The sequence below is a fragment of the Malania oleifera genome, chromosome 9, assembly GCF_029873635.1.
Source record: "Malania oleifera isolate guangnan ecotype guangnan chromosome 9, ASM2987363v1, whole genome shotgun sequence".
Classification (NCBI taxonomy): Eukaryota; Viridiplantae; Streptophyta; class Magnoliopsida; order Santalales; family Ximeniaceae; genus Malania; species Malania oleifera.
In genome coordinates, this window is record NC_080425.1 from 30,969,395 (window position 1) to 30,990,925 (window position 21,531).

General features: G+C 37.8%; 1 protein-coding gene across 2 annotated transcripts in view; it reads right to left on the reverse strand.

The window, feature by feature from the left end:
• The window catches only part of LOC131163780 (uncharacterized), a 139,132-nt gene that overhangs the window by 25,335 nt on the left and 92,266 nt on the right, over positions 1 to 21,531 (reverse strand). The window lies entirely within an intron of this gene.

Here is a 21,531-nt window from a genome sequence, read left to right on the forward strand (position 1 = left end):
AATGACCATAATGCCTTGACTAATTCACACTTACTAATATAACACCAGCACATAGATGCTTAATGACCAAATTAATCATCAATGCTCCCCCTTAAGCAGGAGCATAGATATCATATGCTCCTAGCTTGTAATTAAGAAATTTAACATGAGCACCCCCAAGGCTTTAGTGAATAAAACAGCAAGCTGCAAATAAGACTTCACTTATGCGGTTGCAATGAGCTTCTATCAATTTTTACCTAGACAAAGTGGCAATCAACTTCAATGTGTTTTTTTCCGCTCATGGAAGATCAGGTCAGAGCCAAAATGAATAGCAACTTGATTACCACATTTCAGCTCCATGGACCGAGAATGTGGAAAAACCAATTCTTCCAACACATTCTCCAACCAAACAAGTTCACATGTTATTTGAGCCATGTCTCTAAACTCTGACTCAGCACTTTGACCTGGCCGCCGGAGTTTCTTACTCCTCCAGACAAGCAAATTACAACCAAAAAAGAAACAATACCCAGTTGTGCATCTTTTGTTCGAAGGTGACCCGTGACCCTGCCCAATCTACATCTATATATCCTTAAATATAAGTGTGACCCCAATCCTGATATAAGATACCTCTCCTAGTCCCAAGGGCGCCTTTGAGATATCTCAAGATGCAAATTGCATCCTAGTGACTTGTTTTTAGGGAAAAAAAAAGAAAAAAAGAAAAAAAAAACTGGCTCAAAACACTTGTAACAAAAGACATATCTAGTCGAGTGATTGTGAGAAATTCAACTTCCCAACAAGTCTCTAATGCTGTCCTAGATTGGGCAACAAGTTACCCATATCTAGCACTAACTTATTGTTCCAATCCATGGGCATACAGTTTGAATCCTAAGTCCTAACCATAGCTTTAAAACCCAGACTGCACCAGGCGGCCTGACAGGAACCAGTCACATTTTTTGGTTTGGATGACAGTAGTAAGCCATATTTGGGCAGAACTGGAATCAACCTGGCTGGAACCAGGAAACTCAGCCTAGCCCCGCTGGACCCGTTGAACCGGGCAGGTTGACCCAGTTCTCTTTAATAAAATATAAAAAGAAAGGAAAACTTGCATGAGGCGGGCGTTGAACCCTGCACCTCACACTTGGGGGAGAACAGTGCTGCCACCAAACCCACGGCCAGCTTGCATTCAAATTCTCAACAAATAAAAGATGTAGTTAACTTATTTATTCTTCCTTACCCATGCTTTCATCTAAATTTCCCCCCTAGCACATCTTAAATCAACCATGTCTTTTTTACTGAAATCAACATCATATGAATATTTTTTTTACTCTAAATATGATATCTTACGAATTTAATAAATTTTAAGAATATTTTATAAAATAAAAAATTATAAATCTTATTTAAATTATTTTCAGCAATTATTTTTTTGATAGCATATTTCAGCGATTATTTTTTATTATAATTAATTCTGAGTCTGAACACATTTGTAATATTATTGCTAGAAGAGAATATGTTATTTTAATAACTAGGTTGTGTTAATGGGGGTTTTTCGGTCCTTAAGACTTAAGACTATTATTATTATTAATAATTTATAAGAGGGCAGACCTAGAGCTGTGCGTAGACTCCAGGAGACCGCCACTCAGTTCTTTACTCTCTTTTTTCTCTTCTCTCCGTCCCTTCTTCGCTCCTCCATTTCTAACTTCACAACATGGTATCAGTCTATCAGAGCATTGATCTCCTTCAAATCTGATATATTTGAATTGGTTTTGATACTTAGTTTTTTGTTTTTTTCCCCTCATCCTCCCCTAATTAGTCCTCAAATCTGATTTCCTGGATGGTTTGAGATCGTTTAAGGACACCCTCATCAATTAGCACAACGTCATTTGCAAACAACATACACCAAGGGATCTTGTTTTGGATATTCCTAGTAAGTTCATCAATCACTAAAGTAAAAAAGATAAGGACTCAAAGTAGAACCTTGATGAACACCTATCGTGATTGGAAAATCTCTAGATTTCCCCTTATACAATCCTGATGCTAGTCTTAACACCTATTGATATAGGCAATAGTGTCATGGGCCGACTATTTTCACACTTTTGTGAAAGGGCCGTGCGGCGCTAGCTAAAGCACTCCTTCTTAACTAGTCAGCCTATCGTTTACCAACATTCATCCATAAAACACTTTCATTGGCATTCAATCGAATAGCAAGGGAAACAGTAAGCAATTATGAAAGCAGTGACAAGCAAGCAGTAAACATTAAAGCAACGCAATTCATTAACAACACCTCCGTTGACATTGTGTGTTTAGCGAGGGAGGCAAGTAGGCTAAACACGTTGAAAATAGCTAGTGAGTTTCACAAGACTGAGGAACACTCACCCTGTGATACCCCCTGGAAGAAAGGCTTAAAAATGATTGATGTTACTATATCAACAAGGTGCACCTTTCTTTTCGGGAGCCTTCCCATAAGAACTCCACGGTTAAGCGTGCTTGGCTTGGAGTAATCTTGGAATGGGTGACCTTCTGAGAAGTTTTCTCAGGAAATTTGAATGAGGACAAAACACACTGAAAATGACACGTGTTGGTCTGTGGGGCCAGTCATTAGTCTGATAAGGCCCACCCCCCCTACTGTCTAGTCTAGGTGGAGGAGGAAAGACGCAGTACTCCCTGGCAGACCCAGGTTGGAGTATTACAAAATCGTATCAGAACAATTACCCAACCGGAAGTGTGATGAGATTCACATCGCTTGGGTTTGCAAATGTGGGTTCGCAACGAGGACGTTGCGTTCTGTAAGTGTGGGAGGAATGTGATACCCGTGAAAGAAAGGTTTAAAAGAATTAGATGTTACTACCCATATCAACAAGGTGCACCTTTCTTTTCGAGAACCTTCCCATAAGAACTCCACGGTTAAGCATGCTTGGCTTGGAGTAATCTTGGGATGGGTGACCTTCTGGGAAGTTTTCTTAGGAAGTGTGTGAGTGAGGACAAAACACACTGAAAAGGACGTGTGTTGATTTGTGGGGCCAATCATTAGTCTGATAAGGCCCGTCCCCCTGTTGTCTGGTCCAGGTGGAGAAGGAGAGACGCAGTGCTCCCTGGCAGACTAGGTTGGGGTGTTACACACCCTCCCCTAAAGAGATTTATATGCAAAATTCATCCTGGCATTAGGAAACATCAAAGTAACCAAGGAGTCGTACTGCCTTATTTGGCATACAATGAAACAAATACTAGAAAATAACCCTATGCTAGCATTTATATGATGGAAACTCATCCCAAGCACACGAACAAACAGTCACAGGCAAGCATAATGCCCTGAACAAGCTTAGCTCATGACACTTCCCCACTTATGCGGTCAACGTTCTCGTAGACTTTGATGCTAGGTAGTAGGTACACTTCAACTTTGCCCACGAACGGTTGCATATCTTTCACAGAATTCTAGGTGATTTTTTCATTACCAAGGCCTTTCCACTTCACTAAGAAATCCTACTACTTCTTCCTTGAGGATATGAACTCTCTATCTATAAGGATCTCTTCAACTTCACGTCTGTCAAGTTGCACTGTATTCAACTCTATTCTGTTTGACTAACTTCTGCTCAGATTGTTGGGGTCAGCATTGTATGGCTTGAGGCAGCTGACATGAAACACATGATGAACTTTCATTTGGTTGAAGTGTTGCGGTCTTCCCCCCTAATCTGCCCACTTCTTCATATACTTAGAAGCTTTCTCCAGATAGGTTCGGGCAATCCCTACATTCTGTCTCCATTCTTTGGTGAAGTTGTACGCTCTTAGACTCTTTCCTCTGTACGGCTCATCCACTGTGTGAGATAACAGCGGCTGCTGGCCTGTAACAAGCTCAAAAAGTCTCTTGTTGGTTATTGAGCCCCTTTGGGCATTGAAACAAAACTATGTCACATCAAGTAGTTGCACCCAATTCTTTTGGTTGTCGTTGACGAAATGGCACAAGTACTCTTCTAGTAGCCCATTGAATCTCTCCGTCTATCCGTCTGTCTCTCGATGATAACTCAAAGAGATGTCAAGACGTGAACCGAGGATCTTGAAAATTTCTGTCAAGAAGTTGTTAGTGAATATTGAGTCTCGGTCACAAAAAATATTTTTGGGAACACCCCAATATCTCATAACATTCGTAAAGAATAATTGTGTCGTTGCTTGTGCCGAACAGTACTTTGGTGCGGCTATGAATGTACCATACTTCAAAATCCTGTCTATAACCAAAAGTATAGACCCTGCATCCCCCACCAAGGTCTTAAATTTCGATTTCGACTCAAATTTCGAAGCTCTAAAAGTACGGAAATTTCGACGGAAATTTCAATTTCGGTTTGAAAAAATAACGGAAACTAGTAGTAAAGCATGGAATTCTTTGTGAAACTTTAGAAACGGTTAACAAACATAAAAATATAAGTTTTAAGACTAATATATTACAAATTAAATACATCTATGTTTTGTATGAGGTGGAAAAGTTGTAAAATAGTATGGGTATCAAACATGTTTGTAAGATAATGTACATTAAACATATTCCATTAATGCAAATGAAATTCATAAATCATTTAAATATTATTTATTATACAAAAATTGATAATTTAGACATGAATGGTTAAATAAAATATTGCTATAAGTTTATTTTTTCATATAATTTCAAAAGCACTTGTGATAACCTTTTGTTTCAATAAAATAAAAAAATAAATTAAAAGAGAAATTTCAATTCACTCTCGAGGTTTCGATAAATTTCGACCAATTTGGCTAAAATTTTGAGGTTTCGATAAATTTCGAATGATTTGTTGAGATTTCAATGGAAATTATGCAAGACAGAAATCGACTGCCATTCCGATTTTGAAGGTGATGGAAATCGGAAATTTCGATGGAAATTTCGACAGTTTCATGGAAATTTAAGATCATGTCCCCCACTCTAGGCACGTTGGTGATGAAGTCCAGTGAGACACTTTCCCACAGTTTGGATGGTACTGGTAATGGCTCCAGCAGCCCTGCACTCTTCCTCCGCTCCCCCTTGTTTTGTTGGCAAGTGAGACAAGTCCGGGTATAATCAACCACATCATCACACATGTGCAGCCAATAATACCTCTGCTCTTGTAATCCTATCATTGGAGCCATTCTTTGCAAATACCCTTTAACAAACTTCCTGTAATAGCTGGTAAGGCCAAGAAAGGAACACAACTCCTTCACTATCGTGGGGATCTTCCATTCTTGAATTGCCCTTTCTCCATACCCCTTCGGATACGACCTTGCTCAACCACATGACCGAGGAATTTGTTGCTCCGCTAAGCAAAAGAGCACTTCTCATTCTTCACATACAGACTGTTTCCCCTCAGCCTATGGAACACCTTCCGTAGATGCTCTTTATGTTTCCTCTGAAACAACACCAATGCTCCCAATGGTGCTTTGGAAGGGCAAACATATCCTGCTTCCAATAACTTAAGTTGTTTCCTCCGCTCTGCTATTTCTAGAGGCGCCATCCGATATGACCCTTTAGCAGGTGGTTTCACTCCTAGCAAAAAATCTCATGCTCCACGGTCCGTCAAGAAGGCAAGTTGCGAGGCAGCTTATTCGGCATCACCTCCTTATACTCATCCAACACCGCTTGGATGGTTATAGGCACCATCTCTTGGCTTATCTCTTCATCTACCACCACCGTGGCTAGATGTGTATGCTCACCCTTTCTCAATCCTTTCTTGAGTTGAATGGCTAAAAGGGACTTCCCATCATCTCATTTCGTTGCAACGGCTTGCACCATGCACGAGCGATCTCCCATCAGACATAGGGAACCAATAGAAGGCATTAGCACTGCCTTCGTCCCCCTTAGAAATTCCATTCCCAGAATGACTGGAAAGTCATTCAATGGCACCGCTGTGAAATTCGCATGACCTTCCCACTACCCAAGTTTCACATTCACTTGCTTGGCTACTCCCAGAATAGGTTGGGCTATAGAATTAACTTCTTTTATGCATCCTATATCCTTCTCCAATGATAAGTTGAGTCTCCATGCTTCCAGTTGCGAAACAAAATTATGAGTAGCCCCAGTATCTATCATAACGCAGGTACTCTTCCCATTGATCCTCAAGTCCACAAACATCAGTCCTTTGGCTTGTGTAACTTTCGGTGCTTTCGCTTGCTTTTCCAATGCACTCACCTGACGCATTGCACCCACCCACAGGGTATCCTCCTCATCCCCATCGCTTTCCACCACTTGTCTCAAAGTGGAAGCTTGTAAGGCATAGCGTAATCCCTTGTGTGGGCACTCACTAACTCTGTGAGGCCCTCGACACAAGAAATATGAAATTTTACCCTTTCCATTGGGTGTGTTGAATCCACGAGACGATGAAGCTTCCTTCGAAATAGAGGCCTTATAGTTGGCTCTCCCACTCTTGGGTTTGCCTTTCTTGAAAGACTTTCCACTGTTTCCCTCTCTGCTAAACCCTTTGGACAAAGCGGTATTATCACTAGCGTAGTCAGTCAAGCATTCTAGCTTGTGCGATGGACTAGTCTTGAACTCTTTGCCTATGAAGTTCAGTTCATGCCCACGATTTCAATCCCTCAAGAAAATAGAATAGCTTATCCTCTTCTGACATGTCCCGAATATCCAAAATCATAGCAAAAAATTGTTTCACGTATTCCCTGATTGACTCAATATGCTTGAGGTCTCTTAGCTTTTTCCTAGCATTATACTCAACGTTCTCAGGAAAGAATTGGGCCTTGAGCTCTCTCTTCAAGTCTGCCCAACTATCCACTACACAGTGTCCATTTTCAATTTGATTGTACTTGGTACACCACCATAGTTTGGTGTCACAAACCAAGTACATGGTCGCAGTATCCACTTTCACCTATTCTGAGGCCGTCCTCACAGTGCGAAAGTACTGATCCACATCAAACAAGAAGTTCTCCAACTCCTTAGCATCACGGACCACCCCATACGTCTTGTCTTTTGGTACCTTGGTCTTGCTAAACCCTGAAGTGTTAGAGTTCCATAGCAAGAACCATCAGATTAATCTTTGCATCCAGATCACCATCCGAGATTGCAAAATTTCCACATTCTGGTGAATGTCTTCTGACATCTCACCTATCAAACTTGCTTGATGCTTTTGTGATCCCATCACTTCATCAACAAGTTCCCTTAGTTAGGCCACCTCTGCGGTCACATTGTTGGTTGTTGTCTCAACCTGTGTTTCCAGCATGTTGATACTCTCAGCATTGGTTGGTGCCATGCTCACTTACCAAAGCTATCCCAATCCCACAACGAAGGTAACTGAATTCCCAATACGAAGCTCTGATACTAGGCGTCACGGGTCAACTATTTTCACACCATTGTGAAAGGGCCGTGCGACGCTAGCTAAAGCACTTTTGCTTAACTAGCCAGCACTCTTGCTTAACTAGCCAGCCTATTGTTTACCAACATTCATCCTCGAAACACTTTCATTAGCATTCAATCAAATAGTAGCGGAAACAGTAAACAATTATGAAAGCAGCGGCAAGCAAGCAATAAACATTGAAGCAATGCAATTCATTAACAACACCTCCATTGACATTGTGTGTTTAGTGAGGGAGGCAAGTAGGCTAAACACATTGACAATAGCTAGTGAGTTTTACAAGACTGATGAACACTCACCCTCCCCTAAAGAGATTTATATGCAAAATTCATCTTGGAACTAGGAAACATCAAAGTGACCGAGGAGTGATACTGCCTTATTTGGCATACAATGAAACAAATACTAGAAAATAACCCTACACTAGCATTTACATGATGGAAACCCATTCCAAGCACACGAGACAAGCGGTCACAAGCAAGCATAATGCCCTGAACAAGCTTAGCTTGTGACAAGTAGGTTGGCAAGTTGATCTAATTGATTGTCACAAGACTTGAAAAATCTTTTGCAGTGGCGGTCGTGATTCAATTTATGGAAAATATCAAACAACCACATTGAGATGTTGTTTGTAGGATTTTGCAATATCTTAAAGGCTCTCCTTGCAAAGGTTTGATATATAAATGTAATAGAGATTGTGATATTGTAGGATACTCTAATGCAAATTAGGTTGGATATTGTACATTTGTGGGAGGTAATCTTGTTACTTAGCATAGCAAGAAACAAACTACTGTAGCAAGATCAAGTGATAAAGCAGAATAGCGAGTTATGGCTCATATTTTGAGTGAGCTTATGTGGTTGAAGTCTCTTATGTTAGAGATGGGATTCTTGGTAAAGAATCGAATAGATGTATTTTGTAATAATTAAGCTGCCATTTATATTGCTAGCAATCCAGTGTTTCATGAGAGGACAAAGTACAAAGAAGTTGATTGTCATTTTGTGAGGGATGTTGTGTTGAAGAAGGTCATGAGGACTCCCTTTGTAAAATCTTTCGATCAGCTAGGCGATGTTTTTACGAAGCCTTTATTTAAGCCCACCTTGCCAAATGTTTTTTACAAGCTAGGGTTAGTGATATTTATACAACTCCAGCATGAGGGAGAGAGCTGTTTATTTTTTAGGGATGCTGTGTTGAAGAAGGTTGTGAGGACTCCCTTTGTGAAATCTATCGATCAGTTAGACGATGTTTTTATGAAGCCTTTATTTAAGCGCACCTTGTCAAATGTTTGTTACAAGCCAGGCTAGGTGATATTTATTCACCTCCAGCAAGAGGGAGAGTGTTAGAAGAGAATATGTTATTTTAATAATTAGGTTGTGTTAATAGGGGTAGTTTTTTCTTCAAGAATTTATTATTATTAATAATATATAAGAAAGCAGACCCGCAGCTGTATGTAGACTCCAGGAAACTGCCACTCAGTTCTTTCCTCTCTTTTTATCTTTTTCCCCTCCTTTTCTCTCCTTCTCTTCTTCTTTCCTTCATCTCTAACTTTACAACAATTATAGTTTATGATAGTAGTATTTTTATTATTATTAATTTATTATCCAAGGTAGTAATTATTATTATTATTATTATTATTGCTTGTTTCAGAAAACAACGTAGTTTTGATTTACAACTTATCACTACAAAACTGCAAAACCACAACCAAATGACTAATCTACTCAGAATGTTTATTATAATGAGACTGATGAGTTGAAAAGGAATTACATCTTATACTCAGATAATGATACAAGCATGTGAATAAAGGATGAAGATGACATTTTTACCAGTTTTCCTGAACAATTAAAGAGAATTATTTTACAGTTGGGTGGGGATACCGACAATGAGAACTCTTGAACAATTAGAATTACTTAAGTGGATGAATTCAGCTCTTAGTTAAATGCACACAACAGGCATGCCTGTCTCAAAGTTGTTTATATGAAAAAGAAAAAATGCAAATGCCCTTTCTCAAGAACATGTCAGAACACGCATTTCCTCAGAAGATAGAGAACCAATCAATATTTCCAAATCCATTTTAAAGTTATTTGAGGATGACAATGCAAATGACAAACCTGCACACTCAAGACACCTTCTCAGGGCTCATAAGTTCAGTTAAGTCAGAAGATATCATTACTTCATCATTAACTCTGTTTATGGCCTAACAAAAATAAAATAAAATTCTAACCCTCTGTTTTAGAGAGACCTTAGATTTGAATTTTCCAGGATTTAGATAAAATGTAATGCAAAATTGTCTTGAACTTTGTCGATATTCACTCGAATCCAAATGTAAAGCCTAAAATCCATACTCCCAAAAGCAGCATAAATCTTCATCTCAATAGAGTAAACACATTTGAGAGCTGAAATGGTTTTAAGGGTTGATTTTGAGAGGGACCTTTGGAGAGGCATTTTTCCAGCAGCATTTCCTAGTCTTTACCACTTTTGTCTCCTTTTTTTTTTGGGTAAGAACTGCATTTTTGTCTTCAAAATGCTTCAATTGTAAACTTTTTGGTTGTTGAAGAAGTGTCTCTTTAAACTTCCATTTCTTCAGGGAACTTGATGATAGACTAATGAGTTCACCTTGCTTAGTACTAACCTGGACTCTTTCCAGCTTTCTGCCATGAGGGATGATAGTTTGATTTGGACTTTAAATAGTTCTAAAATCTATTCTCAAGAGTCCACTTATTATCATAATATTAAGTCTCCAACCTCATCCTCTTTTGCAAATAAGTTTTAGAAAGCTATGTGAAGTAGAAAACGAGGCCAGACCATGGGTAGCCTCTACCAGAGACTAATTTAGAACTGGATCAAGGGATTGTCAGGCTTAAGCTTTCAGTTTATTAGTATTTCTTTTTTTTGGGAAAAAAAGATGTAAGAATCTTATTAAGAGGTAAAAGCAAAGTTACAACTTACAAGTATAGTTTGACAAAAACAGGGATATCTACAGAAAGTTTAATGAATGGCCAGTTGAGAAATAAGGTCATAGTTTGGCTCAGCTCCTTCATAAAATCTTATTCCTTGCCTTCTATGTATGATGGATTGTGGAGCTCCATGCAAGCTTGTAGATTTCCTCCGGGGTAGAATCTCCTAGTTGTCATGCACGTGCATGCATGTGTGCGTGCATGCGTGTGTGTGTGCAAGTGAGAGAGAAATAAAAACTTTCACTTTGGATGCTTACAGCATCATATCAACCATAAGAATCCATTTCGTTCATGCTCCAAAATATGTTGTAAATCTGGAAAAGAATTTCTTGGATACTCTTCCATTGTAACAAATGCAACCTTAAGGTTACTTAAAATTTTAAAAACAAATGCCTATAACCCCTTGCCTGCCTTTCTCTCTCTCTCTCTCTCTCTCTCTCTCCTTGTTTTGTATTTTGTATTAATATTATTATTATTATTAGTATTATTATTATTATTAATCACTGGTTCAACCATTGGTTTGACCTGCCAGTCCAACCAATTTGGTGCCTTCACTAGGTTTGGTCACTGGTCCGAGATTTAAAACTATGATCCTACAAGTCTACAACCTAGTCTCATATAAAAGATCAAGAACATACTTTCTTTGTGACAAAATGGTATCCATATGAGATCTAGGTACTTCTATATCCAAGAAGCACTTCAATGGTTCCAAATCTTTGGTCTAAAACTTACTCTATAAAAGAAGCTTTAGGCCTTGGATACCATGATCATTATCACCAATAAACATGAAATTACACGCATACACAATAAGAAAAATCCTACTAGATAGAGTATGACGATAAAATATAGAGTGATCTATGGCACACCACCAAAGGCTAGACTTTGGGACTGCCTCAAACTCGGTTTTCAAACCCACGAGAACTTGAAAAACTATCATCTTCTGCCTTTACTTTTCCATCTTGCAAACATTGGTGGTTAAGGGTCACACAATGTTAAGTTCCTCATGGATATGCTTCATCTCTACAAAGTACTCTGCGACACTCCAATCTCCCTGTTGAAACTAAAAATATTCTAGGGATTAGATTGTATATATGTGTAATATTACTAGAATATAGGAGCTTGACATAATCCCAGATCTCCTCACCTACATCAAAATGGATGCACATTCATGCAATCTTGGGTTCCATAAGTTCCACAACAAGGAGACAATCATTGGATCTTCTTGAATCCACACCTCTTTCCTTTTATCATTAGATTAGAACAAGTGTTCAGATTTACCTAAGCTGTCAAATAGATCTTAATAGCCTTAGAACACTAAACATAATTCTTTCCGTCCAACTTTTCAATTGTTATTTGTAGTAGTCATGAACATAACATACTTTTGGGATTCATGGACTCCATCCCAACACATACAAATGAAATCAATGAAAAATGGGATGAATAGCCAGAACAACGACAGACAAGGTGAACTAATGCAGCAACCATGAACAAATCATCGACAACCTGACATAACACTGCCACAACCCCCAAAAAACTAACATATGAATACCACCATGGCCCTGAGGGAATAATTGATGACCTTAAGTACTAAACAACAACTAACAAATTGCCATGAGTGAATGTTCAAAAAGAGGTGGATCTTTGAACAAGATACATGGTCAACAACATGAAATTATGGTCTATGAAAGGATTTAAATAATTTTGGAGGAAATCAGAGCAAAAACAGGGTAGGAAGATGTCTCACATTCCGATGTCTGGAGGAAGAGCTTCCGGCAGTTGGATGGCACGTGGGAGTAGGAGGGGCCTCCTCTAGCGATAAGATTTCACACTTATAGATTGCGGGTTTAGTGACTAAGTATAGTGTTGGTTTTGCAAAATATGAAAGGGTTCTTAAGATTCTGAAAAGAGCAGTGGTGTCCGGTAAACTTGAATCAACTGCTTTGTTTCCTGGTGACCCCTGAACTTGCTTTTGATCTCTAGAGATGTAGTTAATCCTACTATAATTGTAGATTTGCATAGTAAGATCAGGGTTAAGGTTTGGATTGGAGGATTTAGGTTGGATGAGGATCTTGCTCTAATACCATGTTGAAGTATTGGGTGAAATGGAAGACCTAATCACAACAATAGGTCCCTCCCTCTATTTATAATATATGGCAAGTACATGCCAACGACCATAATACCCTTACTAACTCACAGTTACTAGCATAGCACATACTAATAATGCTAAATGATCAAAATAACAACCAACAATATCAAAATTGAGAGAAAGAGAGAGAGAAAGGGAGATAATAAGAGTGAAAACTAAGAAATCCCCCCTCTCTCACACATAAAATCTATATTAAAATTGTAGGAAATTACAGCACTGCCTCGTCTAACATCTTCATAATAATCCCCCTCAAGCTACTATGTAAATATTAGATAGCTCAACCTTGTTACACAAGAATTCAACATAGCTGGGAACTAAATCCCTTGTAACAAAATCAACTAGCTACATGGGGTGTATGTATATCCCCAGTCAACTTTTTTCTTGCACAAAAGGGCATTCAACCTCAATGTGCTTAGTACACCCATGAAACACTGGATTGGAAGTTATATGAATAGCAGCACAATTATCAAAATAGAGTTTCACCTGTAGGGTAGAAGTGAAGCCAATTAAATTTCAGAAGATGCTTTAACCATATCCATTCATAGGTAGTATGAGCCATTGCCCTATACCCCATGAGAGCAAATATCACATTTCCATGAAACTAAAGTTCTTAGTTGCTGATCTCCTCTCAATGGGCCAACCCAATTAGAAAATGAGAAACCAACAATTCCAATATGGCCATGGGATTCATATAATAAATCAAGTCCTATAGACTTCTTCAAATAGCGAAAAATGCATATCCTGCATTCAACATTAATCCATAAATTGGCTCACAATTATAATTGCTAAAGAGATATAAGGCTGAGTAACTGTCAAATAGTTGAACTTCCCTGCTATTCATGTAGTGTTAAGGATTGATCCACAAATCCCCTTGATCAACTACCAACTTCACATTAGGATCTATAGGAGAATCAACTGAGTAGACATTTTTTCCCCAGGAGACAAAGCACATTGTTTCCTCCAAGACAAACTAGTGCTCAAGAGAATGAGCCACTTCAATTTCGAAGTTTGTATTTCAAGATAGGTTGCATGAGAGTCCATAGGCCGATGCTAGGAGCACATAAGTGCCTAGGCAGGGCATGACAGCACATACTGCCCACTGAAAATGCAAGAAAGATATCTTCACAAGCATGTCAACAGCCTGGGCTAGGCAGCAGAGACACCAACGCAAGCTGTGTAGGTAACACCAAGTTTTCAGCGGACAAGTTCAACTTCTTCAACTCAGAAATACCAGCAGCATCAAGACCAACAACAGTTATATCAACCATGTTTTTTATGAGTGCAGGTAAAAAAATAATGTCCAAAGGATATTTATGTCCACAGCACATTTCCTTTTAGAATAAATAGAACAAGAGGCAGCCTCACAGGCTCACTCCATGATGGAACATAACAGTGTCCGAGCAAGATTCGATGCTCCATGCTTGAGCCTTGTTTCTGTTTGTCCACAGTTATCAGTTACTGAACTTAGTGCGTTAAAGCTTGATATACATTGTTGACCCATAACCTAATAGCTTAAGCTTTTAAGCGAAGTGGTAATCAAACAAGGTATCAAGCTCATTACTAGGAGGTCCTGGGTTCTAGCCTTGTTACCCCCATGTTTATTGTGTGGTGTTTAAAAATTTATTGCAGTCTCTGTAATAGGTGCTATTGATCGTGTGTTTATCTATTCATGTGCTATTGGGCTGCACGTGCGAGGAAGTGTTAAAGCTTGACATACATTGCTAGCCCACAGACTAATAGCTTACACTTTTGGGTAAAGTGATGATCTAACATACTGTTCATAGCACTGTTCATGTACCGTTCAGAGCCACCATCCATTGCTACTGTTTATGGTTCAGTCAATGTTCATTGCTATTGTTGCAGTTCAGCTTTCTAGTAGGTCATGATGACACCACAGATCAGTGCATGGCAACACCACAGATCAGTGTGCGTCCTCTAGGTGGGAAAAACCCTACAAGTCATTTGGGGATTCAAAGTTCCTTTTTACTTTGATGGAAAGTGAAAATAAATACATTGAATAGGAAAGAACGCACAACGAGGAGAAAAAGATCCTCCAATAAAATGAAGAAACCAAAATAGACTAGAAAACAATCAAATTAAAACCACCTTCCGATCTCTCCAAATATCTGAGGCAGTGTTTAAACCATAAGCCACAAACGACCAGAAAGAAGCAAAGTACTGTCCCCTATCCCAAAGCAAAGTTCCACAATTCTTTTACCCAGAAAAGATACAAGCATTCCTTTCCTTTCAAACTCCCCAAAAAACGGCAAAGATGCCCCAAGACCACAAGGTTAAAACATCCCCCCTCTTCCCAAAACACGTAAAAGAGAAACATAATAATTTCTCCATCGAATAAAAGCAAATTCAATTCTCTTCCAAAACAGAAAATAATTTATTCCAGATCTCCCAAGAAAAAGGGCAATGGAAAATAGAAGAGACGCACATTCCGAACTATCAAAACACAAGAAAGAAACATTTGGAGATAATTCCTTCAGAGGCATTCTACTCTTGCAACAGATAGTTGGCATTAATTCAATTATGAACAACCAACCAAGTAAACACCTTAATATTAGAAGGGGCTTTAACTTTCCAGATGAGAAGAAGAAGAGGAAAGAATTTAAAAGATTTGGTCAAATTCTCAAAGAAAGATTTTGAAGAATAGAAACCTGAGAATCCAAATCACATCTCCGACTATCTTTATCACATGAGAAATAAAAATCTTTGAACAAAAACAACAAAGAAGATAGTTCCTCCAGCTCCCTTTCATTTAGAGGCCTATGGAAGTGGAAATCCCAAGAAGTAGGACCATTTGAATTAAGGAAGTAATGACATTATTGAGAGGTAAATATAGCCAATATAAGTGAGGGAATGAAATGGAAAGTGCATAATTCCCCACCAAGGCCATTGCCTACAACATATTTCATATAAAGAATAATCAAAGGATAAATCTGAGCAATACTTTTCCAAGGACTCTCCATAGAACATCTTAAGGCCGAGTTAGTATCCCACACATTAGAATTGAAGCCAAATTTGCTTTTTATAAATTTATGCCAAAGAAATTTCTCCTCTAAAGGAAATTGCCACGGTCACTTACCCAATAAGGGAGTGCTTTTAGGCACCAAAAATTTCCACTACCCTCCAAATTAGATCTACAAAACTAACTATTAATGGTTATGCTGGTAATTTAGCATTATTATTATGTGCTAGATATATGTTAGTGAGTTAGTAAGGGTATTATGGTCATTGGAAAGTATTTGACATACATTATAAATAGAGGAAGAGACCTATCATTGTGGTTAGGTCTTCCATTTACCCTAATATTCAACATGGTATTAGAGCAAGATCCAGCCCAAACCTACCACCAGCACCAAACCAAACCCTAGACCCTAAACTTAGTCATCCTATGCAAATCAGCCAGTACAGGAGGATCAACCACACTCCTTACAGCCTAGAACCAGTTCAGGGATTGTCAGAAAACCCAGCTGTCACTGGAAAATACCCTGGCCATTGCTGCCCCTTCTCAGAACCATCAAAACCCTTCCATATTTCACAAAACCAACCATATAGTTAACAACAGAACCCTCCAATCCGTAACCCTGTAAAATCCCATTGCTGGCTGCCACTTCACATGCTGGCCGACTGCTGGCAGTCCCGACCTCACTCCCCGGCGCATGAGACACTTCCTGCCCAGTTTTTGCTGCATTTTCTCTCCAAAATGTCTTGAATCCTTCTATAGACCATAATATCAAGTTGTTGGTCATGATTTTTGTTCAAAGATTCAACCCTTTTCAATCATTCACTCGTGGGAATTTGTTAGTTGTTTTCAGTATTATTGAGGTGATCAGTTGGGGCCTTGGGGCAGGGGCGGTGTGCGTAGGTTAATTTTTGGGGGCTACGGCAGCGCTATGTCTGATTTTTTTGTGACTTGTTCATGGTTGAATCAGTGGTTGACTTGTTTGTGTTTATTTTGGTCAGTCCAGAAGTTCACTTTTGGATTTCCACGAGCACTTTGTTCACTGTGTATTTCTGATTTGCTGCTGTATTAAGGTTGTGTGTGTTGGAATAGGAACCCCAAATCACAAGTGTGTTTACTTCGTCAGGCATTTGTTCAAATGATCCGCGTACTATAACTGTCTTAGAGGAAGAGTATTCAAGGTTCTTACAGTATCAGGAGTCCCACCAAGTATCTCATCACATTGCATCTTTGCTTAGAGGGGTAATCCTACAGTCTGTATGCCATATGATATCTCTCCCAGCAGTCTTTGGTTTATCAACTCTGCTGCCACTAACCATATGACAAGTGTAACCAATTTATTTTCTGCCCTCCAGTATCATAAATATCTACCTAAAGTGACCTTTGCTGATGGGTCCATTGCTACAATTTAGGGAATAGGAACAGTAAATCCTACTCCATCTCTCTTTCTTATGTTCTGTACATTCTTAAATCCCCTTTCAATCTCATTTCAGTTAGTAAGCTTAAAAAAGTCACTAAATTGTTCTATAACCTTTTTCTTGATTCTTTGGTAATTCAAGAACTGATGACGAGGAAGACAATCAACACAGGACGTGTGACTCATGAACTAACTACTTTGAGTCACTCTCTCCCATTGCCTGCCCAACCGTTTATACACTACTTTAAATCTATTTGTCTCCTTAGTCATCCATACTTGGACAAGTTGAAGAAGCTCGTTCCTACCTCAAGTTCTATGTCTAATCTCAAGTGTGAGTCTTGTCAATTAGGAAAACATCATTGTGTTCCCTTTGTTTCCTGGGTCAACAAACAGGTAGTTAGTCCTTTCATGCTAGTTTGTTCCAATGTTTGGTGTCGTAGCCGTGTCACATCGAAGTTGGGGCTTCAATACTTTGTTACATTTGTTGATGACTACTCTAGGATGGCTTAGTTGCATTTAATGAAAGATCATTCTTGGTTTCGTAATATCTTTTGTGCCTTTTATTCTCAAATAAAGACTCGGTTTGATATGCTAGTCAAGATACTTCATAGTGATAATTCTACGAAGTACTTCAGTACCCATTCACTACCTATATTACTAAATCTGGTATGATCCATTAGTCATCTTGTGCCACACTCCACAACAAAATGGCATTGCAGGTTACTTGTGCCCTATTGTATCAAATGAACGTCCCTAAAGTGTTTTGGAGTGATGCTATGCACATTACTTGATCTCTCATCAATAAAATGCCATTCTCTATCCTCGGTGGTAAAGTCTCATATTCAACTATCTTCCCTAAGGCTCCTTTGTTCTGCTTTCCTCCTCATACATTTGGTTTTTTTCCTGTGTCCATCAGTTAACTCTAGGAATGGAAAAGTTTGATCATCGTGCTATCAAATGTATTTTTTTGGACTATTCCTATACTCAAAAGGGATATCGATGTTATAGCCCTACTTTACATCAAATCTTTTTTCTGTCAATGTCACCTTTTTTGAGTCTACACCATAATAATTTGATTCCTTTTAAGTTATGTTGACCTTGATGAGTTCCTTCCTTTGCCTTGCCTTCTAGATCCTAAACTATGGAAGCCCAGCTTGAGGGAACTATTAAAGATTGGCAATAGCTTGGATACTTTGTTTTATTTATAGGGATATTTGTGTCATTAGCTTATATATATATAACACTTTGAGTCCTTCGAGTTTTGTTGACCTTGATGTTTTCCTTCCTCTGCCTTGCCTTCCAAATGCTATACTATAGAAGCCCAGCTTGAGGGGAAGTGTTAAAGATTTGCAGTAGCTTGGATACTTGGTTTTATTGTAAGGGTATTTGTGTCATTAGCTTATATATACACATGTATGTATGTATGTATGTATGTATGTATGTATGTATGTATGTACTTATATAGATAAGCTAATGACACAAATATATATATACATATATATATGTATATATATATATATATATATATGTATATATATATATATAAAAGCAAGATAAACATAGATCATTTAAAATTTTATATGCTAGATTAGATACAAAAGAAGGGAAAAGAGACATTTAAACTTGCTAGAGCTAGAGAAAGAAAGAGCAAGGACTCAGGCAATGTAAAATGAATAAAAAGTGAGGATGATATTGTATTGGTTAAGGAAGAAGACAAAAGAATATATATGTATATATAAAAGCAAGATAAACATAGATCATTTAAAGTTTTTATGCTAGATTAGATACAAAATAAGGGAAAAGAGACATATTTAAACTTGCTAGAGCTAGAGAAAGAAAGAGCAAGGACTTAGGCAATGTAAAATGAATAAAAAGTGAGGATGATATTGTATTGGTTAAGGAAGAAGACAAAAGAAAGGCGGTGAAGTTATTTTAGTAAGCTATTTAATGAAAACCAAGCGGAAGGACTAAGTTTAGAATTACAAATGAGGAAAGGCTAAAATATTATATTTATTTGCAAAATTAGAGTTGAAGTTAAGTTTGCATTCAAAAAAAAAAGAAAAATGGAAAGGCTATAGAAATGGATTTTATCCTATTGAAGTTTGGAAATGCCTAGATGATAAATGAATTATAGGATTAACTAATTTATTTAACACAACTATAAAACTAAGAAAATGCTCAGCGGATGGATGAAAAAACTTTAATATCTATATAAAAAATAAAGGAGATACTCAAAATTGTAATAACTATTGTGGAATTAAACTTATGAGTCATATAATGAATCTGTGGGAAATGGAAGTTGAACAAAAAATAAGGTTAAATATGAGGATCTCAAAAAATCAATTTGGTTTTATGCTTGGGAGATCTACTACAGAAGTTATATGTCTTTTAAGAATATTAATGGAAAATTTTAGGGAAAAGAAGAGAGATTTGCATATGGTTTTTATTATCATAGAGAAAACTTATGATAGGATACATAGGGAAGTTCTAGGTGCATTTTAGAAAGAAAAAAAAAAAGGTGTATATAGTTGGTATACTAATCTCATTAAGGATATGTAGGATGGAGCAAAGACTAGCATTAGGATTACAGGCGGAGAGGCTAAGGAATTTCCAATCACAATAGATGTACATCAAGGATCTGCTTTGAGCCCTTATCTTTTTGCTTTACAGCTAGATGAACTTATTAGGGTATGCAAAATGAGGTTCCACGGTGCATGTTGCTTGTGGATAGCATTATCTTGATTGATGAAACTAGGGTTGGGGTAGAATCTAAGTTGGAGTTACGGAGAGAAGCTTTAGAAACTAAAGATTTTAGGATAAGTAGAAATAAGACAAAATATATGAAATGTAATTTCCTTCATAGTAGGAGGAATATTGGAGAAAAGGTTAAACTTGATGGTCATCTATTATGCAAGTTGAAGGAGAAATTCAAGAAGATGTAATGCATTGAGTTAAAGCAAGTTGGGTAAAATGGAGAAATGCTTCATGTGTGTTGTGTGATTATAGAATACCTTTAAAATTTAAAGTGAAATTCTATAGAATGGTTGTAAGACTAGCTATGTTACATGGATCAAAATGTTGGACAACTAAGAAACAATATATCCAAAATGTAAAAGTTGTTGAGATGAGAATGCTTAGATCGATAAGTGGTACAACATTAAAAGATAAACTACGGAATGAACATTATCATTGTAAGTTAGGCATAGCTCATGTAGAAGATAAGATAAAGGAGGGGTAACTCAGATGGTTTGTGCATTTGCAATGTAGGCCAAATAGTGCAACAATGAGAAGAAGTAAGCAAGTTACTGTGAGAGGCAGTAGAAGGGGTAGGGGTAGACCTAAACAATAACTTGGAATGAGGTAGTAAGGATTCAATAGCCCTGAATTTGTTGAAGGAAATTGCCCATGATCATGTAAATTGGTGGAAAAGGATTCATCTAGTTGACCCCACCAAGTGGGACTCAAGACTTGGTTTTTTGCTGTATATATATATATATATACATACATATATATAAACCTTTCAGGTTTACATCACCAACGAAACAGTGTATCATACCTTTATATACATATAGTGTTAGGTTGCCTAAAGGGGTAATTCTTTTGGTTGTTCAAACCCCTTCCCTCATTCCTTCTTTCCGACCCTAACCCTTATTCTCATACTACCTTGATAATCAAATTAAACCCTTCAGGTTTACATCACCAACAAAACAGTGTATCATACCTTTATATATATATATATATATATATATATATAGTGTCAGGTTGCCTAAAGGGGTAATTCTCTTGGTTGTTCAAACCCCTTCCCTCACTCCTTTCCGACACTAACCCTTATTCTCAAACTACCTTGATAATCAAATTAAACCTTTCAGGTTTACATCACCAACAAAACAATGTATCATACCTTTAAATTAGGATGCAAAAAGAAGCAACAGGTCATTAATGGTCTCAACCTTAGAAGCTGAATTCTTATTGATGCAACAAGGTTGCTCTTTGATATCAAGACACTAAATAATTTATGTTCGCAAAAGCTAAAGTACAACTTTACTCCACGCCAAACATGTCAACTGGAGAGTAACCAAATTCCTAATTTCTTGCTATTTTTTTGCACTTTCAATCAACTCTACTTAGCAGCCATGTACACTCACAGTGCTAACCACTGAAACAATTGGGAAAGATACTGTTGAAGATCTTTGCTTGAGAATGGGTGTTTGGTCACAGATTAACCCAAGGACATTCATTTGTAATCATGCTACTGTTAAGACCAACTCTTCTAATAGAGATTGGACAATCATTGGCTTATTTTGGTTCTCCTAGGAGGCCCACTGGTTGTGGGACAGCACAACAGGGGAGAGTTGATGACTTTTTCATCAATAAAATACAGAAAATGCTTATCACAGAAGGAAAAAGTGAAAAAGAAGAACCAATGTTAGGAATACCTTTTTAAATCGCGAGGGTTTGGCCATCAATGCTCAACTAAACATTTGAACGGAATTCATCCATACATAATTTTCATAAGGTTAGAAATTTTAAACCAACACAAATCTTATTACATCAAGAATCTAGTTGGGCATCAGCAGAAGTTCAGTCTCTCCAGAACATAGATCAGTCCATGGAAGATTAACAGGAAAAAATTTTAACATGTTTAGACCAGATGTGACTTATCATAAACTTCTCCAAATCTGTTGTCTAGTGTAATATATGTGCTGCAATCCATTGAATAGAATGAATGATTACAAAA